Source organism: Mus pahari, chromosome 14 (genome assembly GCF_900095145.1).
Source record: "Mus pahari chromosome 14, PAHARI_EIJ_v1.1, whole genome shotgun sequence".
In the NCBI taxonomy this organism is placed as follows: Eukaryota; Metazoa; Chordata; class Mammalia; order Rodentia; family Muridae; genus Mus; species Mus pahari.
Genome location: NC_034603.1, coordinates 63736034 through 63756645, shown reverse-complemented (window position 1 = coordinate 63756645; position 20612 = coordinate 63736034). Strand labels below are relative to the sequence as shown.

Genomic DNA, 20612 nt, shown 5'->3' with positions numbered 1-20612 from the left:
AGAGAGAGAGAGAGAGAGAGAGAGAGAGAGAGAGAGAGAGAGAGAGAGAGTCAGTCGCTGCGTGGAAGGAAGCTTAAAGCTTGTGAACTCTTCTTGAACCGAGATTGGAGTCATATGGGCCATAAATCATTGAGACATACTCTCCGCCATTCACAAACTGATAGCCTATTTCAGTCCAGCTTACCTTAGCCACCGACGAGGGGAGAACAGGCAGACATAATATATATTCACATCGAGCCCCAGCGCGAGCGGCAGGCGAGAAATCTCCCCTCCTTGAAGGCAAAGGAAAAAAAGACCACTGTTTAAAGCTGCGTCGCCCCCCCCCCTCCCCAAAGCCACCCCGGCTAGGGAGCCCGAGGGGCAGACCGGCCAGAGGAGCCGCGCGGCGTCCGCTTCAATTCACTCGGCATTAGAGCGGGGGTGCGCAGGAGGGAGGGGTAGGGGAGCGGGGTGGGGGGAGAAAATAGCAGACCGAAAGGTGCTGGGAGGCTCGGCTCGCCGAGAATCCAGCTCCGGGCTTCAGCTCGCCCAAGCCGCCACAGTGTGGTTGCCCTATAAGACTGGTACGCCCTACTCTCCGTAACAATGGCCTCTGCTTTTGCACAGGGAAAAAAAAACCACATACACACACACACACACACACACACACACACACACGCTCGCCCCCCCCACCTCTCCCCTTTAGCCAGCATAGATGCCTGATAAGGAGGGAAGGTGATTGCAGTGATGAGAGATGGGGGGTGCCTCCTCCCCCCCCCCCAAATAACAGTGCGAAGCAAAGAAAGTAGAAGGTGTTCTTGTCTTGTTTTGTTTTGTTTTTAAACAGGAAAATTTTTACATTGAGATGGGGAAGAAGAGAAGAGCAAAATGCAAAGAAAGCTGGTGGAGTTTACATAGTGCCCCCACCACATTCAGGCCCCACTATTGGACCATTATGCTAATTCAAGAAATGGCCTCTGGAGACCTAGCCAGGAGCTGGCTTGACTGGGCCAGGGTGCTGAGTGTCTCTCCTGCTCACTCACAGGAGGCCCACGGAGACTTCTTCTTCTTTTTTTTTTTTTTTTTTAAAGTAGATACTCCTGGTGGTTGAGTCCCTAATCCCAGTCCCTGATTCTTCTCTCCTCCCCACCCCCTATCCCCTAGTCTCTAATGGGGGAGGGGGGACAAAGCCAGACTTTTACACACACATGCATACACACACACACACACACACACACACACACACACCCCTTTTGAGAACAGACAACTAGCGGTGAGCGATGATTAAAAACCCAGAACATCTTGCAGGGGGAGTGGGGTTGGAGAGAGGGTGACAGAAGGAAGGAGGGAAGGATCCCGTGGTTTAACTGGAGCTCCAGACAGCCCGTCAGGAGAAGGGCTCTAGGAACTTCAATGGGCCCTTTCTGTTAAGATTCTCACCTCAGGACGGGCAGAAGGGGCTAAGGGGTGAAAAGAACATTTGTACTCCAGAGAAGATGAGAACTCCAGACCGGCTTCATTTTGAATGTACTGGCAGACGGGATGGAGGATGACCACGACTACTCAGAACCAATCTGTCTCTCCACCTCCACCACCACCGGGCTCTGCTCTCGGCAAGACTTAGGACTCTTGGCCCAAGTGAAGGAGCTACAAAAGCTGAAAGTTTTCTTAGGCTGTGTTTGAACGGGGCAGGCAAAAGCAAGTAGGAGGCCTGTAGGAGGAAGACAGGAGCCAAGAATGTAGGTGTCTGCAGATTTGGGCCAGGGGGTGGGGAAAGAGCCATTGGCAGTAGAGGCAAGAAGACAAAAAGAGCCCAGGCCACTTCTACAGGCTGGAGTGCCTGCAGGCTGCCTAACTGCTGGCCTGGGGGGGGGGTGGCACAGAAGGCAAAGCCGGTGTCTCTTGTTCTACACGGAAACTGGTTCTCTTAACTTCGTAAAGACAGATCCCGCCAGGAGCCTGCGCTTTTCTGATTAGGGCACTTGCTCTTTGCCTCCTTCTCCCATCTGGATACACCAGGACAGGCATGGGACGGGAAACAAAGGTGAGAGGGCTCCAGCTATTGTCTCCCCTCCAGAGAGGATGGCATGGTCTCCCATGAGCCTCCCTCCTCCCCCAAGGCTCTTTAGGGGTGGTAAAGGGGGACAACCCTTGGCTTAGGGCCCCACTGTCTCTAAGCCCAACAAATCAGGCCAAATGGGCTGGAGCAACTGGTTTTTCTGGGGCCCTGTTATACAGAAGGAACCTGTGGTCTTCCTGTACCCTTCAGCAACAGGAGTCACATGCAGAGCCCTAGATGTGATAGGTGGGGTCCTCCTGCCTCCCCAGCGTTGGTGGCTGGAGGAAGGTGGGAGTTGAGAGGGTAAGTAGAGGAAGCAAGCAGGAGTCAATTTGCTGTGTTTATTAGTAGTATTAAAAAAAAATAATGACGTGTTGGGGCTCAAGCCAAGATCCTCCTGAGTACTCGTCCAGCAAAGGTGATATGAGATCTACAGGGTTAGATGCCAAAGAATCTGAGGTCTGCTGGGTCAGCAGCTCAGGCCAGGGAAACTTCTAGAGACTTCAGGAAATTTAAATCACAGACCATCTCCTCTACTTCCCACAAATAAAGAGATTTTTCAAAAAAAAAAATGTACTTCAGACTCTTCAGCTCTTCTAAAAAGCTACCACCACTGGCTAGAGATGGTTGTGGAATTGAGAAGAAACCTGGTCACCTTTGGGACTGCCCAGGTTTGCCTAAAGGGATAACAAAAGAGCCTACATGTCTCCTAGCCACTGCTGCCGCTGCTGGGCCACAACAGTGGCCTGGATTGCACTGGGGCGGTGGGAAAGAGTATGGAGGAGGAAGCAGGAAAAAAAAAAAAAACCCTCTCTTTCCAAGCCTTCTTCACCCCTGGTGGTCCCAGAAAGAGAGGTATCCAGGGATAGGAGCAAAGGGGGGAATCTAAGAGCCAGGAAAGAAAGAGGGGAAAAAATTTCGGAGGAGATACACCTCTGAATGTGGTAGAAGTTGAATCCAAGATACTTCTTTGGTTTCTTTATCTTTCCCCTGACCCCGGGGGGCCACAGGGAGCTACCCGCCATGAAGCTGGGAGGTGACAGAGGGACAGAGGCATATATGGGTGCTGAGAGGATTTGTTCTGTTCAGAAAGGTGGTCGTGACTTAAGAGTCTTTGTAAATTGAAGAGACAAAGGCTGGATGCCAGCCTGAGCTTGGGGCAGAGGACTTCCCGAAGGATCTGAAGATAACCTCTGTGGACTGGCAGGAGACAGGAGGATAGACTAGCTGCCATGATTTAGGGGTAGTTTGAGGTGGGCAAATGGGAAACAGTTTTCTCTGGGATTCTGAGAACTTGGCAACTTTGTGGGAGGGTGGAAGGGCAAGAAGAGGGCAAGTGCAGAGAATGAGACAAGCAGCCAGTGTGTGCCAATAGAGGCAAAAACTGATATGTGTAAAAAGAAAAAAAAAATGGGAGAGCACATCCCTCTTCACCAGCATCCTTTCTGTCTTCGCAGAGAAGCGGTAGTAGCCTTCTCTCCCAGGACTTCTGCTAGGTACTCAGCATCGGGAGAGGAGGAGCTTTGTAAGCAACCTTTGAGTGGCTGACCCGATGACTGCCCACCCTTGTGAATCTCAGTATGATCATCCTTACCCACTCCTCACCTCCCAAAGAAATTCCACAAAGAACAAACACAAAAATCATCTCAATACAGGCAAACAGTGCTGGCTCCTTTAAAACCAATGTCTGCCCTCAGTCTTCTGGTGACCAGGGATCTGGTTCTGAGCTCAAGCGGCAGAAAACGCCTCTGTTCCCTGCTGGAGCTGTGGCAACAATTTAGCAATTTGCTTCTTGTTTGCCCTTGTCCCGGTTCCCTGTCCCATGCTCTTTTCTAGTATGGCGGTCCAGTCCAACTTTGTGAATACTTTAAAGTTGAAGCTCATCTCCATCTCCTCTTAAATATTAATGGAGATTTTTTAAAGCTTTAGATTTGTAAACGGAGGAAGGTGTTGTTAGTGAAGATGGCTTTGTAGAGTAGACATGTGTTTCCCTTGTCCCTGGCTTTCTAAAAATGCTTGAGTGGGAAGGAACAAAGAAACATGGGAAGGAGATCTGAACGCTTTCCCCAAGGCCAGTGTAGACGCAGCTGATGATAACTCAGAGGGGGAGGGGGTGCAAGAAAGCCTGACCCAATGAGAAAAGAAAAGAAAATCCAGGCTCTATCCCACCCGCCTCAGACTAAGAGCGAGTAAGGAAGAGAGAACATCACAGGGATCTATAAAGTCTCCTGGGTGCCAGTGGGAGACCCCTTAAACTAATACTAAAGGGACCACAATCAGCTGCAGGCAGGCTCTTTGGTCAAGAAAGATCCATTTCTGAATCAGGGACATCTAGAAGTTTAGCCCTGGAAAACCCCACCCCTATCAGTGTGGAGACAAAGGTAGCCAGGATGGAGAGACAGAGGGAAGTCTGGGGAGAGACTGTGAGTCCTGGGCAGCTGGGGGAGTATGCTAGGGGAAGGAGGGAGATAGTAGCATAGACTGGCTGGTGGAAGGGAAGGGCACAGTCCACTTTGAGTGGCCTGCAGGCAGGGTTTCTCCTGACTGATTGGCTGTCTCTCTCCCAATGACCTCTGTTTAGTAGACAATAACTCACTGGATTAATGGCCAATCAGTGGAAGGCCTCCAAATATAAAACTCCAAAGTCAGAATGGAATAGGACCTGAGTCTGGGTCTGGCAGTCTTCTTTTTTTTTTTTTTTTTTTTTTTCAATAACTTTCTCTCTCAAAATAGGTTTGGAGGACTGGACTATCTGACCAGAGCCTGGGATTTCTAAAAATGAAGTTACTTCGCTGTCTCCACTTCCTTCTTCAGAATCCCCAAGCCATATTTTTCCTGGGCATCCTAAAACTCCCAGAAATCCATCACCCTCCTTCTATACCTGATCCCAAAAGAAATTGCCCTTCCCATAGCTGTGCATCTGGGAAACTATTGCTTTCTAGTTTCGTGTCTCTGTAGTTGGAAGAAGAAGGAAATATAGAGTGAAACAAAGTAGGGACCTTCCATTTTGCTGGCCTCAGTTCTAGTTACCCTGGAAGGACAGACAGTATAGTCTTATGGCATGCTGTGTACACCCTGCCCTCTCCCAGAAAAAGAAGGTCTAACCATCCCGGGTCAAGGCTGAGTCTGTGGGGAAGCTGTACCAGCTTCCACAGATTCTTTTTTTTTTTTTTTTTTTTTTTTTTTTTAAAGATTTTTTTTTTTTATGGTTATGAGCCACCATGTGGTTGCTGGGATTTGAACTCCGGACCTTCAGGAAGAGCAGTCGGGTGCTCTTACCCACTGAGCCATCTCACCAGCCCCGCTTCCACAGATTCTTAACTGTAATCCCACAATCCAGGTCTTGGGCTAAGGTAAGAGGAATCTCAGATGCTTGATTCTGGACAACTCCAGCCCTGGCTTAACATCTTAACAGGGAAAGAGCCTTGTCTGGTGAAGCTAAGGCCCTGTGCCAATCCTAGCTCACCCCATCTAGCTAGGCCTCTATTGTCATTGCTCTTGACCTGGGCATCCATTCTGTTGAGAACAGAGAGTCCTTCAAAACACATAGTCCAGAGGACTTAATTTCTACAGGTACAGGCAGAGACAAACTCCAAATTTTTCAAACAAATCATGCAATAACTTCTACAGTCAGATAGCCACAGAACTGCCAGACACACAGGGAGTTACCCCCAAGCAGTATCCCACAGAAGAAGAGATGCTGAGAGGCACCCAAGAGCAGAATGGGGGAGGACTTGAAGTGTCTAGTCAAACTCGGCCATTGTAGCAGAGAGGGAAACTGAGGAAACAGTGGAAAATAAATTGATCTTAGGCTATGCCTGCTACAGGCTTGAGCTCTAGGAGACTGCCTTTAATCATGGCTGCTTGGCTGTGTGACTCAAAGTTGAGCATTCTTTGGGCTTCAGTGTGCCCCTCTTTAAAGCCAAGCTGTTTGTGTGAAGGTGAAGGAACGGACTAAATAAATGATCTCCAAGGTTCCCTTTCAGGCTGAATACTAGTAATTATCTATATCCTAATGTAAATGTGAGTAACGGCAAACAATAATAAACTGAGTTCAGAGGGTAAGTGCACCAGTGCCATTGTTATCAGATGCAAAATACTTCCTCTTGGGAATTACATGTTTCCTCAGCTATCACTGAGCGCACATCCAGTCTGGTGCTCCTCTTCTGAGTGGAGGATGGGTTGTTTTCTTACAAAATCAAAAGTGCTATTTTTGGATGCAGCGATCTGAGTAGTAAATAATTAATTTGTATAATTAGAAGAGGAAGGCTTCAACCTGGCAATTTTTAACCAGGCATCAATAAGCCTATTGTACCAGACTGGCCTTCTCACCCCAGTCCCCCCACCTCTGCCCACACACCTACCAGCTTCCAAAGTTGCCCTCCCCGACCCTTCAATTGACAACCAGCATTTCCAGGATAGCCAGTGTGTGTGTGTGTGTGTGTGTGTGTGTGTGTGTGTGTGTGTGTGTGTGTAGGGGTGGGAGTAGGGGGTGTCCTCAGAGCCAAAGTCTGCTCCCATCCCAACCAAGTTCCTTTCTCTGCTGTGTCCCCCCAGAGATCCATCTGCAGGCAGCTGTCCCTCAAAGTATCATTTCCTACACACCCACTCCAGGCTGCACTGAGCACCAGGTTGAGCTCTTGAGAAACAGGCAATCCACCTTCTCAGCTCAAGATGCCCCAACAATGCAGTGGGTTTGCATTTCAAGAAACTCCCATTAATATCAATTTACTTCACTGAAACCTCGGGTTCTTCATCAAGTTGATGATTTATGATAAAATCAATTAAATTACGGCCACTTAGGGCCCAGCCGCTTCCTCTCAGATTTCATTGGTTCAGGCCCAAGTGTCTGGTGGAAAAATGCAAGTTTTGCTGGAGGCGAGGAAAGATAATTCTGTGGCTGAGAAAATTTAATGCAAAACAATTTGCAGGCAAAGCCAGTGTCTGGACAGAAACACACGAGCCACTAGTTGGCCTGCGGAAATAACTATCTAGGGGTCCAAATGTTTTCTTGCCACCTTCAACAATTCTGCATGTTTCCCTTATTTGTGGTCAACTGTGAGTTTATCTAACACCACCTCTCAACAGAGACTGGGAAAATTTGAGCAGCAATGGTAGGACCCAACCCTTCCAAGACCAGACTTCAATCTCCCCCATTTCCCTTGCCATATCACATCTGCCCCCCCACACACACACCCTTTCACCCTATTCTTAGCATCCCACTACAAAGCTACAGATCCAAAGTGAAGATCAGCCAGCGTGGGCGTGGGCGTGGGCAAGCAGTAAATACAGAGAGGAAAGAGGAGCTGTGGCCAGAGGCCTGGATGAGCTGGCTTTGCCTGTGACATTTTAGAAGAAAGAAAGGCCAGGCAGAAGAAACAGTACCTCATGGACTACAGTGAATAGTACCCAAAGCTACCCCTTACCAAAGTACCAGGACCAGAGGACACCCAGTCCCACTCCTGGCTCTTTATACGCACTCACGAATTGATTCTATGTAACTGCAACGCCAATCAGAGCACATGCATACATGCCCAGTGTTTAGGCTCACTCCCACAATACACAAACAATCTCCGCATGTGCTTGCCTGAACACTTCTTCTGCCTCACAAAAGCACCACACCCTTCGCCTGTGAAGAGGTGATTCCTGGGGTCTTCTTGCATTGGAGAAAATAAATCCCAATGCAGCAGCTTAGCCTCCCACTCCAAGGAAGGCAGGCTTCTCCCCACCTCTACTCTGTTTGGTTTTTGGTTTCCAGAGCAGGCAGATAGTAAACACAGCTTCTCTGAAAGCCATAAATCAAGCCCTCTCCTACCTTCTCAGCTTAACACCCAGCCTCCTCGTAACCTCTTGTCATTTCAGCTTCAAATAACTCCTAGGTGCTAAAGGGTTGGCCCACAGTGGCAGCTGGGTTGTGCGAGCCAGGCCCAGCCTCAGGTTTCTCTCACCCCCACAGCTCCCATCTCCCCCGGGAAAAATCCTCCAAAGTCTCCATCCTTCCTGAACCCCAGAACTCCCCAAACCCTAATCGGATCTTGTCTACCCACAGGTACAGCTCCACATTCTTCCACAATCGCCCTACACCCCAGGACCCCCGACCCCAATCTCAGTCCCCCACACCTCCTCCTCTAAGTTGTTCTGATCTTTGTCTAGCATTCAGATGCCAACGTGGGGAGTGAGGGTATCCGCGATCCTCTCTCCACATCCACCGGGTCGCGGGGCGCTGGACTGAGCACCGCACACTTACCTGTGCGGTCTCAGACTAGGGTGCGAGCCGCGGCGGACGGCCGGGTGCGGGGAACGTGTGAGAGCTGATGGCCGGTCCTGGGACCCTCGGCCCGAGCTGGGGATCCGCCTGGGCCGGCCACATCCTGGTCCCTTGGCCCGGGGAGCACCCCCGCAGTGCTGGGGGTTGGGGGGAATGAGGGAGAAAGAGGCCGGCCTGCGCCTCACCCCCGCCCCCGGCTTTGTTCAGCCTGCGGAGCCGGGCGCACAGCTCCTGCTCAGGGATGCTCCGGGTAGGGCGAGCCCGCGGTCCCACCAAGGCCGGCGCCGGGCTACAGGAAACCGAGGTTGGTGCGGGACCCGGTCTGAGAGGTGACCGAGTCTCCGGGCAAAAGAAGTGGCGACTGGCAGGGCCACGGAGAAGCGCGGGGGCCTCGGGGGCGCCATGGCGGAAGGCGGGCGCACCAGCGGCTCTTCAATGTCACCAGCGAAATGGGTTCCATATGTCCGGCCCGAAGGAGAAGGGAGGGAATAGGAGACAGTCCAGGGCAGGGCAGGAGGGGGTGGGGGTACTGTGAAGGAGGGAGAGCTTGGGTAACAGAGGTAATGGGAAGAACTGGAGGGCCCAAAAGGATTGCTTTCTTTCTTTTTCTCCTCCTTCCCCAACTTCCCCTGCAGACCTTTTAAAGTTGCTTAGGTTCCCTTTTATTCTTTTCTTTCCTGAAAGATGAAAGGGGGAGGGGATCTGAAGGGAAGCATCCGTTTGTTAAACCGAAGAGTTAAGGGAAGAAGGGTGGAGGTGAAAGTTCTTGTAAAACTTAACTCCTCCTAGGTTTCGAAAGAGAGTTAAAAGGAGGAGCTGAGGAAGGAGGATTCCCCCCTCTAGGTTTCAGAGTCTTGTTCAAATCTCCCTGCGGTGATGGGGTGATGGCGATGGCGTTTGTTTTGGGAAAGAGCCCTGATTACTGTCCCAGTGCAAGAGGAGACAAGCATGCCCGGGACATCTTTCTTGACCTTCCCCTGGCATACTAGAATGTCCCCGGGATTCTTCATACTAGACCAGAGCCTTCAAGGAGCTTACTCTATTGGCAGTAGTTTCTAAGACGGTCTCAACTCTGGCCACTTCCTGTACAGAAAGCTTCACATACTGGGGGCGGAGAATGGCTCATGGAGTCGGAAGGAGTTGGCCCTTCCGAGGGGTATAGGCTCCCCCCACCCCTCTGCCACCTCTGTTGTCTCTATCCCTTTCTCACAGGCCCTTTGTCGACTTACACCCTTCCTCTCTCAGCTCCTTAAGGGAATCTGAGTGGCAGGTACCTCAGGCAGGACTTCTGAGTGTCTCCAGGAATCACTTCTGGGCTGGGTGAGCTACTTAGGCTGTCTCTCCTTCTCCTTTGGGGTCCTTTCCTCTGTGGGGAAATCTACACCCTGTCTCTGAGAAAGTCTTTTCTGGGGAGAAGGGAAACAAAATGAGCAGCCTCCTTTTCTATTTCTGTCCTTTAACTGTGTTGTGTGTCCTTCCAGGACAAACTCTCCTCCCCTAAGACTGGCCTTTGTCTCCTCTCCTCTCACCCTAAGACCTTGCCTGTCCTTGAGCTCAGCCTTGACTTTCCACCCCAAAGGGAGCCTGCTGTTCTTCCCTCTCTCTCCCTCCCTCCTCATTCTCTCACTCATCTTTCCATCCCACTCATCTGGTCATCAAAGCATTAGCAGCCCAGCATCCTGGCATCTTAAAGGCATAGTGATAGATGCTACAGTTGTACAGAAAAAGAGGACAGGAGCCCATGCTGAGGAAAAGACCAGATCAGCAACTTTCCTAGAGTCCCATCCACCAAATTTGTTACTCCATCCCTAGATTCAAGGGTGGGAGTTAAAGATATAAGAGGCAGGGTGCTTCAAGGCCTCAAGGCTAACTGAAACAAATGCATATATATATTGTATATGTGTGTGTTTATGTACATATGTGTATACATACATATATTATATACATATACATACATATATGTATGCATATATATTGCAGTCTTCTCAAACCTGCTGATCTGGGGAAAGGCCTACTAGATATCTAGATGGATGCACCAGGCCTCAAACAAGGGGATTCAAGAGGGGCTGATGACTGAATGATAATAGTGACAAGGGGTGATGGTCTCCTTGCTTTGTCTCCTGGGAACGTCTGTATGAGAGTTGTGGGAGAGGGAAGGGGAGGTGTATCCACACAACCTCATTTCCTCAGGGCCAGAAGAGACAAAGGCAAGTCCTAGGGGAGAAGAAAATACCAGGGGGTGGGGCAGATCTCCTAGGGAAAGGTGACAAGAGAAAAGGTGAGAGGTAAATAGAAGTGAAGAATCTGGAAATGGAGGTGGGGGCCCCTGAGACCAACTGCCAGCAACCTCCAGTTAGCTATGACCCAGCTCCCCAGACTAGATCCTTTGGGTTCCACACACTCCTTCTTTCTCCTCTGAAACAGGCTGAATTCAGAATCGAGCACAAGTCTACCTCCCTCCTTCTTACACTTTTTCCTCTTTAAGGAGCAAGAGATAGATCTTGGCCTCTTGCTTAGAGATCCCAAGATTTTTGGCCTAAATTCTGGGGCACCAAGCAAGAATAAACATTAGCTTCTTCACCTTTACACATGAACACGTGAAAACACTCACCAGGTGAGAAGTAAAATTGCTCACCTCTCACACTGGGGTTCCCTGACCCTGATGGAGACCAGACTAAAAGGCACCAGCTTCCAGGCACACTTCTCCGAACCAGTCTCCCTCCCTGCAGTTGCTAGCCCTGATTCAGTTGTCCCTGAATCCAGACTCTTCCCAGTTCCTTTTATGCAGAGGGCAGTGGGTGCCCCTTTCTGTCTCTTCAGATCTCTTTCAACCCAGAATCCCATTGAGAGGCTTCTAAGATGGTCCTCAAATCCCCTGTTAACCAGGAGAGGCTAGGGCTCAGCTGTGACCTGGAGCAGAGTGTAGCATAAGCTCCCTGAATGCTGTCCAGGCTGGGGCCCCCGGTTGCCACTCTGTGGAGCTGATGCCATGGGTAACTTAACACCTGTACAGCATCACTCTAATTCTTCTGCTCAAAGGTTTACACTAGCAGGCAAAGTTAAATATCACAGATCATAGTGGCTATAAAGTCAACTAGCCTGACTCCAGCCAGGAGAGGAACAGCCCACAGAGTGGACTTGGCAAGGCTCTGCCTCTCTGCCTCTCATCCATCACAAGTTTGGGGCACAGGACAGGAGGTCCCCAAGAAGCCACATCTGACTTTGCTTTTGGCCAGCAACCCCTTCTCTACATGAAGCACCAGGGGGGAAGTTACCAGATCTCTTGATCTGCACCCCAACTGCTCAGTTTTTGGCTGAGGATAAGGCAAAGAAACATATCCAACATTCTGGAACACTCTTCAACTTTCCAGGGCCACTTGGCTCCTAAAACATTTTTTTTCTAGAATGATTTAAGAGAGCTTCTCCCACTTAGCCCCCAAACACACACACACACACACACACACACATGAGAGAGTGAGAAAGAGTCAGAGGGAGAGAGACAGAGACAGAGAGACAAAGAGATAGGCAGGGAGAGACAGAGACTGACTCTCACTGCCCAAGAAACTTTCTTTGTTTCAATAGGTCTAAGGAAGGCTCCTGGGGTGTGAATTCATTTCCTTGTTTTGTAGCCTAGAGGGTGGGGAGCCAGGGCTTCCAGCTTCTCTCCCTGTCCTTCACCCTTTTCCAGCCTCCATTGTCTCCCCCAAGTTAGGTAGCTCCTTCTCCACCTTCAATAACCCAATACCCATGATACCCACCAAACCTTTAAGTGCAGCTTTACCACTCTAATAGATTTCCCCCTGTCCCCTTATCAGTTGCATAACATTTCTGTTGGGTTCTCCACTGAATACAAAAATCACTGCCTTAAAGTCCTGTAATTTCTTCCAATGCCTCCACCTTTTTTTTGCACACACACTCCACCTTTTGCCTTCAGAATTGGGTTTGTTCACCCAGGGGTGGAGGTGGAAATGCCAAACTCCTAGAAGGAACTGCCGCAGAATACAGCATCACTTGCCGCTGGAATGTTGCCTCTATGGGGCTTGCAAATATCATTCTTCTATTAGGTCATGATCTTTGACTGGGTTTATATGCCAACAAGGCATTTCTGGTTTACCAAAGTTATACAAATCTCATCTTAATTGATAATCACAGATGCTGTAATTTAGGACCTCCAGCTATAGAGCTTTCATATTAACTGCTGATGTATTACTGTAAATTGTCTGAAATAACCCAACTCCTGGGAGCAGAGCAGAGAGGGAGGAAGTGCCTCCCAAAGCGTCTCTCTCTCTCCTCGGCCACAGAACCAGCCCAGCTTCTACATCAGTTTCTGTGAGAAATGATTTATCGAAGAAGACATGGCCATAAACAACACAACTCACTCACAAACACATGCAGACGCTTGCTCGCGTGCACATGCACACACACACACACACACACACACACACAATGGTTGGCATGCCGGCTGAGAAGCTGACACCCATATTGCTATAAATCAAGAAAAAGGTTGGAGGAGAAAGAGAGAGAGAGAGAGAGAGAGAGAGAGAGAGAGAGAAAGAGAGAGAGAGAGAGAGAGAAATATTCCTAAAATCTCTATGCAATGCCTCAATGGGTATGAACACAGAACACCCTGTGAAGAGAAATGGCAGGAAATGAAGATGGCTATTTGTCACATTTTACGACAATAACATTAATAACAAACAATAAATTTACATGGACATATAAGGCGCGGTAGGTAGTGAGAAATCCCTTCTACTTACAGTACCCCAGCCTGCGGTGTGGTTCCAGCTGCGGGGATCTTTTACTGATCCCTCCCTTTCTTTCTCTCTCTCTCTCTCTCTCTCTCTCTCTCTCTCTCTCTCTCTCTCTTTCTCTCTCTCTCTCCCTCTTTTTTTTTTCTCAGGGTACAGGCTTGTTTTTCAAAGGACAGTTGAATTGGACGTCAGAAACAGGGAGACCGAGCCTGCGATTTTCCTGACGAATACATATCTATTCTGCAACCTCGGCATTAATTATTTAATGAATCACGTGACCAGGAGGGGGAAGGGGGTCTTTCGATTTCAGGCTCAAAGGACCACTATGACCTTCCCCTTCAGGAGGAGAAATTTTCCTGTAAAATAGGTTCCCCCCCCCCCAACGCACCAATGGAATAGTAGCAAGGTCTCTCTCCCACAGGCACATCTATACATACTCTGCTTATAGCTCCCTACCCCCACAGGCGCACACTTACCCACAGCCCACCTCTCCTCTCTCCCTTCGCCTCCTGCTTCTGCCTAGTTCCTAGAGGTGCAGAACCAGTCTGCAGGGGCGACAGGGTGGGGGTGGGGTGGGCATTGAGCCCTTCTGCAAGCCCCTGGTTTTCTCGCTTCCTATTTGTATCCTTTAGAATTGAAATGCCAGTTCCAACTCCAGTCTGTCCCACACTGCAAGGTATTTATTTTAGCAGGACCCCACTGGAAAGGAAGACTCCTTGCAAGTCCTTGCTACCTTGTACATATCAAGAGTGGGACTTCTTCCTGCTTTAATTCACTTTCTGATCTTTTGTGTTGTGCCTTTGAAAGGTCAGGGGCAAACATAGTGAAGGGATGACTGGATCTCCCAGGATTGAGAATAATCAGGAGGGGGGACTTCCCCCCTTAGCATTGTTGCTCTCCTAAGGAGCCAAATGCTGCTGCTGATTTGATAATAAGCTCCAGAGACAAAGGCCTAGGGACCAAGGATTCCATACAAAAGAAGTGGATACCGGGACTCTACCTATGCCCAGCCCATCTCGGTCTTTGAAAACCACCAATGACGGTACCTGAAGTGGTGAAACAAAAGCTGACAAGAACGGATAGAGAAGCCTTGAAGCCTGCCTGGCAGCCTGCGGTCTATATTTCCAGGTGATAGTGTCCTAGGCTTCCAATCAACAGACAATGGACTGATCAATGAGGAAAAGATGGGGGTGATACGTGTCAAAAGTGTTAAACATTAGGATAGGAGAAATCCATGCCCTAAACGGGGAGGTGGACTGAGAGAGAGGGGTATACAGACTCTTTTCCTTCAAGAATAAACATAGCCAAACAAACCCCAAACTCCACAAGTTATAAGTGAATCCGAGTCCATAGCTGGGGCAGGGGGATGGGAGGGGGGATACAAAGGGAAGTAGAAAGGCATTCCTAAGAAGCCCCGCGCTGCACATTCCCAGCCTTATCTACCTCAGCAGCTCTGGGGTAGCTGTGACCAGGCCGACAGGGCATGGAGTAATGGAGAAGAATAAAGCCAATAGGGTAGGGGAGCCAGGGAAAGAGGATGGAGGGCCTCCTCGGGTTTGTTTAGAAGGGTCTGAACCAAAAGCGGCTCAATGAAGGTTAAGGACCTCTTCTTGTACCACACCCCAAAGAAACAGCCTCCCTCCGTGTGCCTCGGAGGTTTCGAGGCAGCAGGACCCCTGCGGAAAGTGCTGGAAGCCTGCCCCAGCCCCACGGGGAGGGGGCGCCGGCGGGGCCCAGACTCTGTAGGGGGGGGTGGTCAGCTTTGATTGTCCAGATACAGAACACAGACTAGTATTGAATTCGGCCTGATGCGGATGAAGGCCTGCTCCCGGCTCCTGCGAGGCCACAGTCTACAAGGTCCCTAGCTACAAATCCATTAAAAGGAAAATTGTCCTTCAAAGACGAACAAGGTGGGGGTAAATGGAGGGAGAGAGGGGGAGGGGCAGGGAGAGGAGAGGAGAGGAGAGGAGAGAGAGAGAGAGAGAGAGAGAGAGAGAGAGAGAGAGAGAACACACGAGGAAATGGCAGTTTTTAAAACTGAACATAGCAATCCTTAAAACGATGACATTATTTTTTAAGGACAAGGAGAGCCCTGCTACAGAAAGGAGAGGCCAGGCAGGTTCTGTTAAAGAATGCACACTCTTTTCGGATCCTGGGAAATGTCCATGTTCAAATAAACAAGCGCCTGAGCGCGAACTGAGCGCTTTCTTGCTGCCGATAAAGCGAACGTTTAGACTGAGGAAAGCGAGATTGATTTACGAATCTGAACGCGCCAGTTTTATGGCCGATCACAAATCCGTCAGCGCTCAACTCACGCTGGGAAACTTCCCAACTCAGTTTTCCAATCAAAACCGCTCCGTAGTCTCACCGCTTCCCAGGGAGACCCACCAGGCGCTGAAGCTGCCTCCAGGACCCTAGTGGGACTAAGCAGCCTCGGGTCCAGACTGGCAGGCAAGCAACAGAAGAGAAGGAGTGTGAAGGGCCCAGGGAACTGGGGGAGAGGTCAAAAGATTGGAAGACCTCACTCGGGGTGGCCAGGAGAGATGTAGAAAGAGAGCCCAGGCAGCTGCAGAGCTCCAAAAGGGTTCAGGTCTGGAAATGAGAGAAAGGGGGGAGGATCTTTCTCCGCGGTCAGCCTAGGGGAACGAAAGTGTTTGGGGGAACCCCAGCTTTTCCCTTCTATTGTCGCCCTTCTTCCTTTTGGTGAACCCCTAATTCTCAGAGGCTTTTAAACTGCACAAAACACTTTATAAAAGTTCTATGTGACTAGGTCTTTGTCACTTGGACCTAGAGAGAATCGCCCGTTCGTTATGTGTCTTTACCGGTAGTAGGTGGCCATTATCAACAATATCAAACTGTCCCAGTTTGCCTCTCTGCCTACCCCTTTCCTTCCTGAAACTCCCCCCCCCAATCCCAGTCCCTCCATTTATGCCACCCAGGGACAAAGAAAAAGCCAATGACTCCAGTTATTTCTTGTCTGAGACAAGAGTCCCTAAATTACAAAAAAGATTTATACAGCGTGAGCAAGTAAGGCCTCACACGCTCTCCAGCAAAGCACTGCCTCTTCCTTTCTTAATTTAAGGACAACAGTTCCTCTTCACAACTAGAAAAAAAAAAGCTTCCTTCTCTTCATTTCATCTCTCCTTCCTTCCCACTCCTTCGATGTGTGCTGCTACTGAGGCTATTTAATGCAGAAGATAGAATGCCCGTCACAGAAAAGGGGTCTATGCTCCCTCCAGCTTCCCCCCTTTAGCAAGTCTTCCATTTATCTCTTGACTTGGAAAAGTTTCTACCAACTTTGGTTAGCATGGAAAAGTGGGGCCTGGACGTGCGTGGGCAAAGCAACGTGTGGGAGAGGCCCTCCTTTCATCTCTCCTGCTCTACTGGTTGTTGAGGTACCAAGGACTTAGAAAAGGAAGATGGGGTATGGGAGATAAAGGTGTTTATAAAAAACAGCTTCCTAAACAAAGGAACTTCGGAAACTAGTAGAGGGGAGAGAGAGAGGGAGAGAGAGAGAGAGAGAGAGAGAAAGAGAGAGAGAGAGAGAGAGAGAGAGAGAGAATGAATATGAGAATGAATGAATATCTCCAAGATAGTGTCCATGGTGGGAAGCCTTTCTCCAGCTCAGGAATTTATTCCACTGATGGTCTGTGACTAGTGACTGTCTGACCTCTCAGTATTGTATTCTTTAGTTCTCCTTCCTTCAGCTCGCTTTAAACAAGGCAGAGAAAGAGAGAGAGAGAGAGAGAGAGAGAGAGAGAGAGAGAGAGAGAGAGAGAAGCAAATGGAGTTGGGATGGGGATGGGGCTGAAGCCAAACCTAAGGAAGGGGCTTTATATAGACAGAGGAGCATTGTCCTCCCTACCCACAGGACTTCTGGGCTAACTTAAAAAGACAAAACAAAACAAGCAAAACTCTACCTTTCTTCCCAATCCACAACAATAGAAAAATGATTCATAAATTCTGACCTAGCAAAGCATTTGGGGACCACAGGGGGATAAAGAAGCTAGGAACCCTAAAGAGGTGTGACTTTCCCTCTGGGGCAGGAAGCAAGAGCTAGCACAATGTCCAGTCTCCGAGAGGTCAAGGGGCTTCCGAGGTCATTTTGTGGTTCTAATACCAAGCTAATCGCCTAGAAAACGTGGCCTCTCCATGAACTCTTCCTCCTGCCATCCTCCCGCCTCCAAACTCTCTCTAAGTGAGGTCTCGGGAAGAGGGGACAGCACATTCACTTCTAATGCAGAGTCCACCAATTCCCCAGCCTGAGAAGTAAGGCCCCCAGAGGAAGAACAGAGCCCCCAAACCCAGAAGTAAAAAGAAAAGATACTGAACACGGGAGACTCCAGGAGGCCTGGGGTGTGAGGTGGATGGGATTGAGTGGGGGCAGAATAAAAGAGAATTTCTGCTTCCATGCACCTGGCCCTGAGCAATTTCTTTTTCAAAGAGTAAAGATTTATCTAGAATCCAAAACTAGACACAAGAAGAAAACCCAACCAAATCCACTTCTACCAGTTCCAAGGCTAGGGGACTCCATTCAAGAACTGGATTCCATTTTTTTTTTTTTTTAAAGGAGACTTCAGTGACAACATCTCACTGGTAAACAGTGTAGACAATCAGAGTCCCAGGACACAGGCACACACACACACACACACACACACACACACACACACACACACACACATGCTCTAGCTCTCCCAGGGCCTGTCTGCATTTTCCAAAACCAGAGAAACACTTCTGAACAGCCTCTGGTGTTTTTCAGGAGCCCTGACACCTCGGTCCTGACCAGTTCAAACACTCTCCAGGTGTCCAGGCCTCCCTCTACTTCTGTCTCTCCTTTTCTCCCCAAACATCAGTCATCATAAAAGGCAGCAAACCTGCCCAAGCATCCTCCATAAAATAAAACCCCACAAAGATAGTTGAAAAAGAAAGAGGAGGTGAGGTTTTCTTTTTCTTTTACTCATGAAAAGAGCCCATAAAATGATTTTTAAAAAAAAAAAAAAAATGAAAAAGCCAGCCCAAGTCAGGGCTTTGTTACCTCTGAGCCTCTTGCCCGCTCTCGCCTGAGCTCCTCTGGTCCCATTCATGACGACGAAAGGAAGGCTTCTTCCAAAACTGAGAGAAAAAAGTTTTCAACTTTATGGCTCCAAAATTTTTCCCCCTTGCAGATCCGGGGAGAGACGGCTAACACTTTTTTCCCCCAACAGCCGGTCTGCGGAGATTTGCTGTTGAATAATGACAAAGGAGAGAGGATACGTATTTAAAGAAAAGAAGTGATTAATGGTTTTCTGTATAATTCTCACATTTTTCTTAGCTCTTGTCTACACAGAATGGCTGTGAACTTTAAGCTCTATAGAAATCTTCGGTCCGTCCTCGGCCTCCTCCTCCTCTTCTTCTTCTCCTTCTTTTTAAAGATTCTATTCATACCTTCCAAGGAGCAGCTTTGACTTGATTCTTTAGAGACATTCCTGGGGGGAGGCCTTATGGTTTTTAAGAACTATTTTTCCCTCAACTAAGGGCTGTCTTATCTCCTCAGCCAGAACATTACACCACACCCAAGACAAAGCTAACCCTCTCATCCTCCTCAGGGCTACAGGCAACTCTTCCTTTCTCCCATCCTTCTTTCCTTTCTCTTTAAAAACTGATCTTCTGGCTTCATTCTAACTGGGCACTTCTACCTCGCTGGGGATACTGGCCCGATGGGTTCTCTGGCCTACTCAGATTCCTGCTAACTTACAGGCTAACCTTACAGAGAAATGTAAAATAAGCAACAATCAAACATGTGCAAGAGGTTGGCTCTTTATTTTCTGGAAAGAAATGGAACAAAAACAAAAAAACAAAAACCCGAAATGACTTTTAACTGTGGAGCTTGCTGGAGGCAACTGACATCAGCCATGACAGGCTCACAGAAGCCAGGTTTAGAACTTCAGGCCTTAGAACTTCTTGGCTGTGGTACACAAAAGTGACCCAGACCTGGCCTAGGTCTCTGAGGATCACCTGCACTCCTCCCCCTCCCCCCATTCCATTCTAGGGGGTTATTGGGACCTCAGAGTCAGACAGCTATTTGGTCCCCAGCCTTACTTTCGATACTTTCTATGAGAAAGAAAATGAAAATTAATACAGGAGCAGGGCTTCACAAAAGAGCCCATTTGTCTTCTTGATTATCTATTTGCTTGTCAGAGTTTGAGCTATGGCACCGGCTAGTTCCTTTGTAATATAAAAATACTCAGAAACCCTGCAAACACCCAGAAACATCTGTGCAAAAAATTAGACTCATTAAAGCCTTAAACACCTCAAAGGAAAGTGATACCTTCTTATTTCGGGGAGGAAAGAGGCTGGCCTTGTGGAGTCCTTTCTTGAACTTTAATAACCAAAGAGCGGGCTGTCTAGAAGGAGACAGCTTAACTGCATTTTATTTGCTTATGACAAATAAATCCCCATATGAAAGACTTTGCCCTACTTAAGCCTCTGGTGTCCTACAATGAAACACACACACACACTCACACACACACACACACACACACACACACACCTTGGGGACTGGAATCAGCTCTCCCAATCCTTGTGATTCATTTTTGGACTGGACGGAAGAAATAATTTTTTTAAGTCTAAAACAAAACACATCCACCCAAAGGGAAAACAAACCAGCTTCCACAACTTAGAAGCTTCTGAAAAAGAAATTCCTAATGGAGCTTTAAAAGGAGAGAGAGAGAGAGAGAGAGAGAGAGAGAGAGAGAGAGAGAGAGAGAGAACTTAATTCTGAGGCCATACCCTCTAGGATGCTTGGCATACACACTGGGGGGGGCGCTTGTTCACACCCTTAACTTCAACATTCCAACAAAACCACGATGTGATGGTCACGAGAAACCAAACATTTATTTCTGTTGTCACTCTGTACAGGACACAAATTTTCACACCAACAAAAGGTTCTAGGCTCAGGCAGCCCCAGAGGTAGGAAGGGGCCTGGTTTTGGAATGTCAGAAAGAACAGGAGAGAGGACACACATGACATAAAATAATAATAATAATAATATTAATAATAATAATAATAATAATAATAATAAACGATGCAACAATGATAACAACGGGAGAGGGTTCTGCAACATTGTCCTTCCAAAGTAGGAGGGCCACAGTATTTTATTTCCTAATTTCACATTCATTTGTAACCTAAGAAAAGGCCTTTACTCTACTACTGTGAACTGCCCAGAAGACATTCCCAGCTCCCAGAACTCAACTGCCCCTCACCCTGCCAGGCCTGGCTGGACCTTCTAGCAGAAGGCCCTCTTGGGTGTCCCAATTGCTATCTTTCTTTTTAAATTTTCATTTATTTCTTGGGTTCGGATTTGAGAACCCACGTTGTGCAGACCGCCCTTCGATTCCCTTCTGTTCCCCCTTCTAAGTCTATGGTGGGAGGGAGTGAGCAGTCTTCCCACCCACCCCACAACCCAAAGTGGGTACAGACAGGGAGGAAAGTTATGTGTGAGTGTGTGTTTGTTACCGTGGCCAAAACACTGTGCTATCTGGCAGTCTGAGGGTGCATTCGCTGGGTGTCAGGAGTA

General features: G+C 48.6%; 1 protein-coding gene across 3 annotated transcripts in view; it reads right to left on the bottom strand.

Moving 5' to 3' along the window:
* Positions 1 to 20612, bottom strand: part of Hoxb3 (homeobox B3) — a 41128-nt gene that overhangs the window by 6603 nt on the left and 13913 nt on the right. For 2 of the 3 annotated variants that reach the window (XM_021212582.2, XM_029545635.1), the window contains exons 2-3: positions 18093 to 18279; positions 185 to 272 (exon numbers count right to left, since the gene is read on the bottom strand). The gene's annotated coding sequence lies outside the window, so the exon portion shown is untranslated. Of the gene's footprint in view, positions 1 to 184; positions 273 to 18092; positions 18280 to 19825; positions 20077 to 20612 lie in introns of those variants that run through there. The other variant, XM_029545634.1, reaches the window with a different exon arrangement.